The sequence below is a fragment of the Budorcas taxicolor genome, chromosome 21, assembly GCF_023091745.1.
Source record: "Budorcas taxicolor isolate Tak-1 chromosome 21, Takin1.1, whole genome shotgun sequence".
NCBI classification, from domain to species: domain Eukaryota; kingdom Metazoa; phylum Chordata; class Mammalia; order Artiodactyla; family Bovidae; genus Budorcas; species Budorcas taxicolor.
The window spans coordinates 19,556,516-19,569,151 of record NC_068930.1 but is presented as its reverse complement, the minus strand read 5'-3'; the positions used below and the strand labels follow the sequence as shown (position 1 = coordinate 19,569,151).

The window sequence follows — 12,636 nt, the reverse complement described above, 5'->3', positions numbered from 1 at the left end:
TCAGAGACCTCTGGGACCATATCAGATACACCAACATTTGAATTATAGGGGTCCCAGAAGAAGAAGAGAAAAAGAAAGGGTATGAGAAACTTTTTGAAGAGATTATAGTTGAAAATTTCCCCAACATGGAAAAGGAAATAGCCAATAAAGTCCAAGAGGCACAAAGAGTCCCATACAGGATAAACCCAAGCAGAAACATGCCAATACACATACTAATCAAACTACAAAGACTAAACAAAGAAATAATATTAAAAGCAGCAAGGGAGAAGCAACAAGTAACATACAAGGGAAACCCCATTTGCTTAACAGCTGATCTTTCAGCAGAAACTCTTCAGGCTGAGTGGGAATGGCAGGAGATATTTAAAGTACTGAAAGGAGGAAAATCTACAACCAAGATTACCATACCCAGCAAGTATCTCATTCAAAACTGATGGAGAAATAAAAAACTTTTCAGACAAGCAAAAGTTAAGAGAATTCAGTACCACCAAACCAGCTTTACAACAAATGTTAAACAGACTTCTATAGTCAAGAAATACAACGGAAGAAAAAGGATCTACGAAATCAACCCCAAACAATTAGAAAATGGCAATAGGAACATATATATTACTAATTACTTTAAATGTAAATGGATTAAATGCTCCAAACAAAAGACACAGACTAGCTGAATGGATACAAAAACAAGACCCGTATATACGCTGTCTGCCAGAAACCCACTTCAGACCTCAAGACATATACAGACTGAAAGTGAGAGAATGGAAAAATATATTCCATGCAAATAGGAAGCAAAAGGAAGCTGGAGTAGCAATTCTCATATCAGACAAAATTGACCTTAAAATAAAGAAGATTACAAGAGATAAGGAGGGACACTACATAATGATCAAGGGATCAATCCAAGAGGAAGACATGACAATTGTAAATATCTATGCACCCATCATAGGAGCACCTCAATACGTAAGACAAACACTAACAGACGTAAAAGGAGAAATTGACAGTAACACAATAATAGTAGGAGACTTTAACACCCCATTCACACCAAAAGACAGATCATCAAAACAGAAAATTAACAAGGAAACACAAGGCTTATATGATACATTAGATGAGATCGATCTCATTGATATCTTCAGTATATTCCATCTAAATGCAGAAGAATACACCTTCTTTTCAAGCATACATGGGACATTCTCCAGAATAGACCACATCTTGGGTCACAAATCAAACCTCAGTAAATTTAAGAAAAGTGAAATCATACCAAGCATCTTCTCCAACCGTAAAGCTATGAGACTAGATACCAATTAGGAGAAAAAAGCTGTAAGAAACACAAACATATGGAGATTAAACAACACGTTTCTAAATAACCAACAGGTTACTGAAGAAATCAAAAGGGAAATCAAAAAAATTCTAGAAAAGAATGAGAATGAGAACACAACAACTCAAAACCAATGGGACGCAGCAAAAGCAGTTCTAAGAGGGAAGACTATCGCAATGCAATCCTATCTCAAGAAACAAGGAAAACATCAAATAGACAACCTAACTTTACACCTAAAGCAGTGGTGTACAGGAAAAAGAAGAAGAACAACAACAAAAAATTAGTAGAAGGAAAAAAATCATAAACATCTGAGCAGAAATAAATGAAAAAGAAATCAAACAGATTCATTTATTAATCAAAGTAAAGATTAATAAAACTAAAAGCTGGTTCTTGAGAAGATAAAATGGACAAACTCTTAGCGAGACCCATCAAGAAAAAAAATAAGAATCAAATTAACAAAACTAGAAATGAAAAAGGAAAGGTTACAACAGACAATGCAGAAATATAAAGGATTATAAGAGACTATTATGAACAATTATATGGCAATAAAATATATAACCTGGAAGTGCCGGGGGGCCAGCATGAGGAACTCCGCCCATGGCAAAGGTCATGAGGAAGGAGGCTTGGCATACGCAAAGGTGTGATCAAGCCTCAGGAAACCCCCTGTTCCCAAGCATCTACCCCAAAACCAGAGTCTGTTTTATGCTCTCACCTACACCTCTGACTTTACGGGGGGCTCTCCCCCATAACCGTTTCTCTTGGAGAAGGAGTAAACGTGCAGCTCCAGGGCAATAAAAATTCTTGGGCGTGACAAGAGTGTTTCAGCTTATGGACTGCTCTGAAGGTTATCTAGCCCGCCTGTATAGGTTCGTCCGGCCACATGTGATTGTTTACAGCCTCCCAACCTGAGAGGCACAAGATGTTTTAGACTTACTAAAGGCGAATTCTTTCAGGGAGTTAGAAATTATTAGTATAGTGAGTTGGTTAGGAATTATATTGGTGAAGGGTTTTTCATTTGTTGTGTCAATAATTGCTGCTAATTCCCTCCCCTGGGTGGGACAAGGATGTTTCAGGTCAAACCTCTCTGCTGACAGACTGGCTTGTGTGACAGGATTATCCATACTCCTGCCACTACGCACATGATTGTTTACTATCTCCCAACCATAAACAGCACAGAGAGTTTTGGAGTATTTTGAGAGTCTTAATTAGCATAGGGCCTTTTCTTCTTGTTGAGTCAATGATTGCCACCAGGCCTCCATATCCTTAGGCACCTGGGAATATATTAAACAATGTATTTGGAATATAGAAAAGGAAATATAGTAGTTTTTAAGATTAGCAATACTAGACTTTTTGAGTTAATGAATTTTCTCTTTTGTAATAGATCACCGTACTTTGTTATAAATCACTGTGTCCTTGCTATGTAAAAATGTAACTTTATCACTATCTTAAGACTAAATAGATCTTAAGGGGAACATTGGTGAAAGAATTTTCATTTGTTGGGCTGATGTTTGCTGCTAAATCTCCATATTCCCTGCCCTTATAATGAATATAACTAGCATATAGGAGAAATAAGCATTAACCTTTAAGTATATAGGAGAAATAAGTATTAACCTTTAAGATTAATCATGTTAACCTTGGGTTAAATAAATTCCTTTCTTGATTGTAACTCGCTACACCCTCACCCTATAGGACTGTAACTTTATTTGGAGGGTGGTGCCTGGTTTAAGAAAAAACACCCTTGGAAAAAATAAGTTTTCGGTTATCAGAAAGAAAGGATCATAAAATCCCTAAGACCTTTTTATGTGAAGCACCTGATTTTGATAAAGATCAGGACTGCTGACCCCCACGTGACTCTGTATTCATCCCTATGTGTAACAAAAGGTATATAAGCAAACCCAAAAATAAAGAAATCAGATCAGTTTCCGGAAAGACTGATTCCCCCATGTCGGCTCCTTCTTGCTCCCGTTTCTCTGGCTGAATTCCCATCTGGATTCAGCCTCCTTTTCTCCACTACACTATCTCCTACTACACTATCCGTTTCTAATCTCTCTATATGTCTGTAATTAAATATGTATTTTCCCAAAGACGCTGACGCCGTCCCCACCTTCGAATTCCCTGGATCCACTGGGTCTGGACCCTGGCAAGGAAGAAATGGACAGATTCTTAGAAAAGCTCAATCTTCCAAGACTGAACCAGGAAGAAATAAAAATTATGAACAACCCAATTACAAGCACTGAAATTGAAACTGTGATCAAAAATCTCCCAAAAATCAAAAGCCCAGGACCAGATGGCTTCACAGGAGAATTCTATCAAGTATTTAGAGAAGAGCTAATGCCTATCCTTCTAAAACTCTTTCAAAAAAGTTGCAGAGGAAGGAACAATTCCAAATTCATTCTACAAGGCCACCATCACCCTGATACCAAAACCATACAAAGAAAACACACAAAAAGAAAACTACAGGCCAATATCACTGATGAACAACAAAATTTTAGCAAACAGAATTCAGCAACACATCAAAAAGCTTATACACCATGATCAAGTTGGGTTTATTCCAGGGATGCAAGGATTCTTCAATATATGCAAATCAATCAATGTGATACACCATATTAACAAATCAAAAGATAAAAACCTTATGATCATCTCAATAGATGCAGAAAAAGCCTTTGACAAAATTAAGCACCTATTTATCATTAAAACTCAAAAAAATAGACATAGAAGGAACCTACCTCAACATAGTAAAGGCCATATATGATAAGCCTACAGCAAACATTATTCTCAATGGTGAAAAACTGAAAGATCAGGAATAAGACAAGGGTGTCTACTTTCGGCACTATTATTCAACATAGTTCTGGGAGTCATAGCTATCAGAGAAGAAAAAGAATAAAAGGAATCCAGGTAGGAAAAGAAGTAAAGCGCTCACTGTTTGCAGATGACATGATACTGTACATAGAAAACCGTAAAGACAGTATCAGAAAATTACTAGAGCGAATCAGTGAATTTAGCAAAGTTGCAGGATACAAAATCAATACACAGGAATCACTTGCATTTCTATATACTAACAATGAAAAATTAGAAAGAGTAATCAAGGAATCAATCCTTAATGCAAGGAGCTCACAGACTTCTAAGCAGAATAAATGATACAAGCATATCTACACACATCTCACCTGTATAGATGATAGTCAAACTGCTGAGAACCAAAGTTAGTGAGAAAATCTTCAGGGCAATCAGAAACAAAACCCTAAATTGTTGCTATTGTTGTTCAGTCACTAAGTTGTGTCCCAATCTGTGCAATCCCATGAACTGCAGCATGCCAGGTTTCCTTGTCCTTCAATATCTTCCAGAGTTTGCTCAAATTCATATCCATTGACTTGGTGATGCCATCCAACCATCTCATTCTCTGTCAACCCCTTCTCCTCTTGCCCTCAACCTTTCCCAGCATCAGGGTCTTTTCCAATGAACTGGCTCTTCACATCAGGTGGCCAAAGTATTGGAACTTCAGCTTCAGCATCAGTCCTCCCAGTGAATATCCAGGGTTTATTTCTTTTAGGATTGACTGGTTTGATCTCCTTGCTGTCCAAGGGACTCTCAAGAGTCTTCTCCAGCACCATAATTTGAAAGCATCAATTCTTTGGCTCTCAGCCTTCTTTACGATCCAACTCTCACATCTGTACATGGCTACTGGAAAAACCATAGCTTTGACTATTCAGACATTTGTCAGCAAAGTGATGTCTCTGCTTTGTAAATTTCATATGCTGCCTAGATTTATCCTGGGTTTCCCAGTGGCTCAGCAGTAAAAATCTGTCTGCAATGCAGGAGCCACAGGAGACGTGGGTTTGATCCCCGGGTCAGGAATACCCCCTGGAGGAAGGCATGGTAACCTATTCCAGTATTCCTGCCTGGAGAATCCCATGGAGAGAGGATCCTGGTGGGCTACAATCCATAGGGGCACAAAGAGTTGGACAGGACTGAAGCAATTTAGCAGGCGTGCACTATGTTTGTCATAGCTAACTTTCCACGGAGCAAGTGTCTTTTAATTCTATGGCTGCTGTCACCGTCCACAGTGATTTTGTGGCCCAAGAAAATGAAATCTGTCACTGCTTTCACTTTTTCCCCTTCTATTAGCCAGGAAGAGATAAGATTGGATGCCATGATCTTGGTTTATTTAATAGTGAGTTTTAACCAGATTTTTCACTCTCCTCTTTCATCCTCATCAAGAGGCTCTATTTGTATACATATTCTGTATGTAATAGCAAACAAAACAAAATTGTAAATATTTCAATTAGCCATCAACAATAAAATGGATAAATAGACGTAAACTGATACCTGGGAGTATTATACAGTAGTGAAAATGAATGGCTCAGATGCAGTTCCAACATGTTATATGGTTCAGTCTCAAATGTTATTAACAAAATAAGCCCATTATAACACAAGATATGCATACACAGTATGTTCCCATAAATACCAGACTTGACAGTAGGTTGTTTCAGTTCAGTTCAGCTCAGTCGCTCAGTCATGTCTAACTCTTTGTGACCTCATGAACTGCAGCATGCCAGGCCTCCCTGTCCATCACCAACTCCCGGAGTTTACTCAAACTCATGTCCATCGAGTCAGTGATGTCATCCAGCCATCTCATCCTCGGCCATCCCCTTCTCCTCCTGCCCCCAATCCTTCCCAGCATCAGAGTCTTTTCCAATGAGTCAACTCTTTGCATGAGGTGGCCAAAGTACTGGAGTTTCAGCTTTAGCATCATTCCTTCCAAAGAACACCCAGGACTGACCTCCTTTAGGATGGACTGGTTGGATCTCCTTGCAGTCCAAGGGACTCTCAACAGTCTTCTCCAACACCACAGTTCAAAAGCATCAATTCTTTGGTGCTCGGCTTTCTTCACAGTCCAACTCTCACATCTATACATGACCACTGGAAAAACCATAGCCTTGACTAGAGGGACCTTTGTTGGCAAAGTAATGTCTCTGCTTTTGAATATGCTATCTAGGTTGGTCATAACTTTTCTTCCAAGGAGTAAGCATCTTTGAATTTCATGGCTGCAGTCACCATCTGCAGTGATTTTGGACTCCCAAAAAATAAAGTCTGGCACTGTTTCCACTGTTTCCCCATCTATTTCCCATGAAGTGATGGGACCATATCCCATGATCTTCATTTTCTGAATGCTGAGCTTTAAGCCAACTTTTTCACTCTCCTCTTTCACTTTCATCAAGAGGCTTTTTAGTTCCTCTTCACTTTCTGCCATAAGGGTGGAGTCATCTGCATATCTGAGGTTATTTATATTTCTCCCAGTAGGTTGTTTATAGATATATAAATGTGATTTTCATATATAAAGAAGAGCAAGAGACCATTTAACACACAAATCCAGAATGATAGTTACTCAAATGAAGAAATTGTGAGGTCATAGGAACAAGGGGCTTCCCAGGTGTCACACTAGTAAAGAATTCACCTGACAATGAAGGATAAGCAAATTCAATTCCCAGGTCAAGAAGATCCCCTGGGGAAAGGAATGTCACCTCACTCCAGTGTTTCTGGCCTGGGAAATCACATGGACAGAGGAGCCTGGTGGGCTATAGTCCATGGGTCATAAATAGTCAGACATGGCTGAGCACACACAAAGAAACAAGGATTACAGGGATTAAAATATGGAGTAATGCTCCATTTCTTAAAATGGGTAGTATATCCCCGGGTATCCATTTTATTGTTCTTAACCTAGACCTTTATGTTACATGAATTCTTTTATAAGTGTTACATTTAAAATAAAGCAATTTTTGTTATTATAAAAGACCCAGTTTCCTATTTCTGGCTTTATACTTAATAGCTATGCAACCATGCACAAGTCGCTTTTCACTCACTGGGTCTTACTTCCATAGTCTTTAAAAATCATATTTTTTCCCTAACACATTACTTTCATAAGTATAAGGGAAAAGATTATTATACTAGACTCTATGAAAACTAGCCAAGGATGTTAACAAATTTAAAAAGAAGTGACAGACTAGGAGAAAACATCAACCACTTGATGCCCTATCTTAAAACAATGATCAATACTTAATAAATTTTGCTAAATAAATCAATGTTTAACAAAGAAGAATATTTCTAATATACAAAGAGCTCCTATTACATCATTTAGGAAAAGACAAAGCATCTAATAAAACAATAGACAAATGACTCTTAAAATTGAGTAATTTAATAAGAAGATACATAAATAACATTTAAAAATATGGATCACTTGAATAATGCACAAAGAGATTCAAATGAAAAAAAAAAAAACACTGAAATGGTATTTTGAGGGAAGGGGATTAATTTTTTTAACCAACAGGAAAATGTAGAAGACTGGTAAATCCATTGTTGGCTGGGCCCTGGAGGAAAATAATCTCCTACATTTTTGTGGGAGTATAATTGGTAATACAGAATTTAGTGAGGTTGTCAATCCTGGAATGCATGGGGAAGAGATTTGGACTTTCACAGGACAGAATTGTCAGGAAGGCTAATTTAAAGTTCATTCAGTCTAAATTTCAGGAATCAGTATGCATGAGTTCATATGTTTATATGTGAGTGTATATGTATGTATGTGTGTGTGTGTTTGTGTGCACTGAAGAAAAACATGAACCTGTTAAAAGCAATTGCTTAGGGAATAATAAGATGAGAAATATGTGGTTAATTTCATATTTTATACTAGTTCATCTATTTTTGATTAAGGATGACATGTTGACATTTTAAATTTTAATTTAAATTTTAAATATGAAATACAAATATAGTTGGAGATACCAAAAAACAATAGGACAGACACTCATGTGCCTGCCCCTCTAGATTTAAAGGCTCACACTTTCTGTCATATCTTCCTTAAAATTCTTCTCCTTTCAGAAATTCAAACTCCCCAATAAATATTCATTTTTTTCCTCTTTATGCTCCACCATCTTCAGATGAATCACTATTTTGAATCTGGTATTATTTTTTTTCAGCATGGTTTTATACTTTTTCTATATATATATCAGTTCAGTTCAGTTGAGTTGCTCAGTCATGTCCGACTCTTTGCGACCCCATGAATTGCAGCACGCCAGGCCTCCCTGTCCATCATCAACTCCCGGAGTTCACCCAAACTCACGTCCATCGAGTCAGTGATGCCATCCAGCCATCTCATCCTCGGTCGTCCCCTTCTCCTCCTGCCCCCAATCCTTCCCAGCATCAGAGTCTTTTCCAATGAGTCAACTCTTTGCATGAGGTGGACAAAGTACTGGAGTCTCAGCTTTAGCATCATTTCTTCCAAAGAAATCCCAGGGCTGATCTCCTTCAGAATGGACTGGTTGGATCTCCTTGCAGTCCAAGGGACTCTCAACAGTCTTCTCCAACACCACAGTTCAAAAGCATCAATTCTTTGGTGCTCGGCTTTCTTCACAGTCCAACTCTCACATCCATACATGACCACTGGAAAAACCATAGCCTTGACTAGAGGGACCTTTGTTGGCAAAGTAATGTCTCTGCTTTTGAATATGCTATCTAGGTTGGTCATAACTTTTCTTCCAAGGAGTAAGCATCTTTGAATTTCATGGCTGCAGTCACCATCTGCAGTGATTTTGGACCCCCAAAAAATAAAGTCTGGCACTGTTTCCACTGTTTCCCCATCTATTTCCCATGAAGTGATGGGACCGGATGCCAGGATCTTCATTTTCTGAATGTTGAGCTTTAAGCCAACTTTTTCACTCTCCTCTTTCACTTTCATCAAGAGGCTTTTTAGTTCCTCTTCACTTTCTGCCATAAGGGTGGAGTCATCTGCATATCTGAGGTTATTGAGATTTCTCCCGGCAACCTTGATTCCAGCTTGTGTTTCTTCCATCTTTCTCATGATGTACTCTGCATAGAAGTTAAATAAGCAGGGTGACAATATACAGCCTTGACGTACTCCTTTTCCTATTTGGAACCAGTCTGTTGTTCCATGTCCAGTTCTAACTGTTGTTTCCTGACCTGCATACAGATTTCTCAAGAGGCAGGTCAGGTGGTCTGGTATTCCCATCTCTTTCAGAATTTTCCACAGTTTATTGTGCTCCACACAGTCAAAGGCTTTGGTATAGTCAATAAAGCAGAAATAGATGTTTTTCTGGAACTCTCTTGCTTTTTCCATGATCCAGCAGATGTTGGCAATTTGATCTCTGGTTCCTCTGCCTTTTCTAAAACCAGCTTGAACATCAGGAAGTTCACGGTTCACATATTGCTGAAGCCTGGCTTGGAGAATTTTGAGCATTACTTTCCTAGCGTGTGAGATGACTGCAATTGTCCATAAATAATACACTGCATTGTCCTTTTATATTAAAATAAAGGATTTTAATAACAAACTCGTGGTCACGTTGTACATATGTGCTCAGTCATCCAGCTCTTTGCAACCCCAGGGACTGTAACCCATCAGGCTCTTCTGTCCATGGAATTTTCCAGGCAAGAATACTGAAGTGGGTTGCCATTTCCTACTCCAGGGGATCTTCCTGACCAGGGGATCGAACCCAGGTTTCTTGCATCTCCTGCATTGGCAGTGGATTCTTTACCCACTAGCACCACCTGGGAAGCCAGTCATGTTATGAGACATCCATGAAATATATGAATCAGAGTGTCTGGTTAGTGCAGCCTGGGAAACTGAGTTTGATTATTTGGGGAACTGGAAGGTTGGTCATGACCCACCCTTGAGAATATGTGCTGGTAGGCAGGGAAGCTTTAGGATGTGAGGCTGGAGGACAAGCGAGGAGTATGAGTTTTCAAGTCTTAAGTGAGGGACTCTGAGAAAGAGAAACATCTCAATAATGGAGACATGGGTTGCCAGCTTGTCCCTGTCCAGAATGAAGAAGGAGCTTCTTTCAGAGGAAACTTAGGGCACTTTGGTGCCAAGCAACATTGTTTTGGGGAGTTTTAGAGGGTGCTAATCCCCCCAACTTTACACAGAATTAAGCAACTTTCTGAAAACCCAGCAATGGCAGTAGTAAGAATCCTTTCAGCAGCTTTGAGGACAGCTGACAACTAACAAAACAAGCCCAAGCACCAGGGAAGAATGGAGTGGCCGTAAGGATGACTATATCCAACGGCTACTTTATAAGTGCAGTTGAGGCTACCTGAGAGTAACCCATGAAATACCTAAGGAAAAAGTTAACTTTTCAAGAGGTGTCCCTGCATTGTGGGTGGAAGGAAAAATAGATGCAAAGATTTCATGTATTTGTTCAATAAATGTTGAGTGTGCACCAGCTTTCTGCAGGAATTGTTAGACCCTAGAGATACAACAGTGAAAAAATACAGCATGTAATCTGTGTCCATGTGGAGTTCAGCCATAGGGGCTGTGAGGAGGACAGAACAAGATCATGTAATAATGAGGTTCTGAGTGAAAGAACATTACATATGGTGACCCAGGAAGGTTTCCTCAACCTGAGCAAGGATAATAGAGGACAAGAAGAAATCAATCTTGCCAAGCTACAGAGGTAAAGGTTTCCACTCAGAGGGAACAGCAAATCCAGAGGCCTGGGGAAGATAATTTAGTCGCTGTGTTTGAGGAATAGAAAGAAGATGAGTGTGGCTGAAGGGTATGGAGTGCTTAAGGGGTAAGATACAGGTGAGAAGGGTTTTGCAGAGGCAGAAAGATTTAGACTTTACTTAAGTTACAAGGCTCTTCTATTCTAACATGGAATTTCATGGTATCAATGGCAGAAAATAAAAATAAATTGTTGTGCTCACTTCAGCAGCACATACACTAAAACTGAAACAGTACAGAGGAGATTAGCATGGCCCCTGTGCAAGGATGACACACAAATTCGTGAAGCATTCCTTATTTTGGAAAGGAGAGAGTAGCATGGAAACATATACACTACCATATGTCAAACAGACAGCCAGTGGGAATGTGCTGTATGACGCGGGGAAGTCAAACCAGGCCTCTGGGACAACCTAGGGCGTTGAGATGGGGTGGGAGAGGGGAGGGAGGGTGCGGAGGGAGGGGACATAGGTATGTCTACGGCTGATGCCTACTGACAAAAGGCAGAAGCCAACACAGTATTGTAAAGCGATGATCCTTCAATTAGTTTTAAAAAAAGTTTACAGAAAAAGACAAACTAAATAAATAATTAATTAATTAAAGGACTTGTGGTACAGATTTTTTTTGAAAATTACAAGGGTTATTAATGTTAATGGGACTACATAGGTATTAGGCACATTGGAGAAGCCTGGAATGTATTACCTGCTGTATAAACAAGTGTTTTTACATGCAGGGAATTGCGCTCAGTGATAAAGGATTTTCTCTCATGACTGAGGAGCTGAAAGGTCATAGAATATGGAATTAGGGTTATGGAGCTAGAGCATTTGGGGATAAATTTGAGCTCCAGCTCTTACTAACCACATGACTTTTTAGGGCCTCAATATTATCAGCTAAAATGGGGGAAAAAATGTAATTTTTTTTCTTTGCCTCACAGAGCTATTGTAAACAGTTAATTACCTTGAAAATATATAAATTGTTAAATCCTATGAACATATTTACAGGATATAACAGTTTTGGCATGGATTCTGATGAGATACATCATGTGCTTCTGCTTCAGTAACCACATACAGTCAACTTATAGTATCCTTGCTAATTTAGAAAATTATTCAGGTAATGCAAACTTTGTTTTATTTCCCTCTGAAACAGATTATATCTTATAGCATGGCTTTATAATCATGTTTAACCTGAGTTACATAATTTGCAGGCCTCTAGAAATGAATATTTCCAAAGCTGAACTCAATATCCATTCACAACAGTCTTACTCTCTCAAGCATTCTTCTATTGGTAGTAAACTGTGCACCCATCACCCAAAGGAGAAACAGTTCAACTCCTTCTTCTTTATCACTATTCTCTGTTAATCACCAAGATCTCTCACTCCTAACTTGGACATATCTCCTAAATTCAGTCCCTCCCTTCCCATCTCCATAGACTTATCTTCCTTGGGAATCTCATCCACCAGGTAAAAGACTAACAGTTGTTATTTTTTCCTGAATACTGTGTACCATGTTCTAAGTCCTTTCACAAGCTCCAGATTACCCATGAAGAAGGTACTGTTGTCATCTGCAATTTGTAAGTGGAGAAACCTCGGCATGAAGTGTTGAAACCTATTTTCCAAGCTCATGACGCTAATAAATGGCAGAGTCAAGACTAGGACCCCAGTGAGTCTCAATCTAGGGTCTAAATGCTCACGAACTTCTCTGTGCTGGGTGTCATGTCCCCATGGCCACACTCCAGACTTCCCCTGCATTGTGTGTGCTCAGTCGGGTCTGACTCTTTGCGACCCAGGGACTGTAGCCCTCTAGGGTCCTCTGTCTGTGGAATTTTCCAG

At 39.2% G+C, this 12,636-nt stretch overlaps 1 protein-coding gene and 1 non-coding gene across 2 annotated transcripts in view; one reads left to right on the top strand and one right to left on the bottom strand.

The window, feature by feature from the left end:
• Nucleotides 1–12,636, bottom strand: part of AGBL1 (AGBL carboxypeptidase 1) — an 844,803-nt gene that overhangs the window by 595,956 nt on the left and 236,211 nt on the right. The window lies entirely within an intron of this gene.
• On the top strand, nt 11,007–11,113 carry LOC128067163 (U6 spliceosomal RNA). The gene has a single exon (XR_008201364.1). It is a non-coding gene; the product is annotated as a U6 spliceosomal RNA (small nuclear RNA).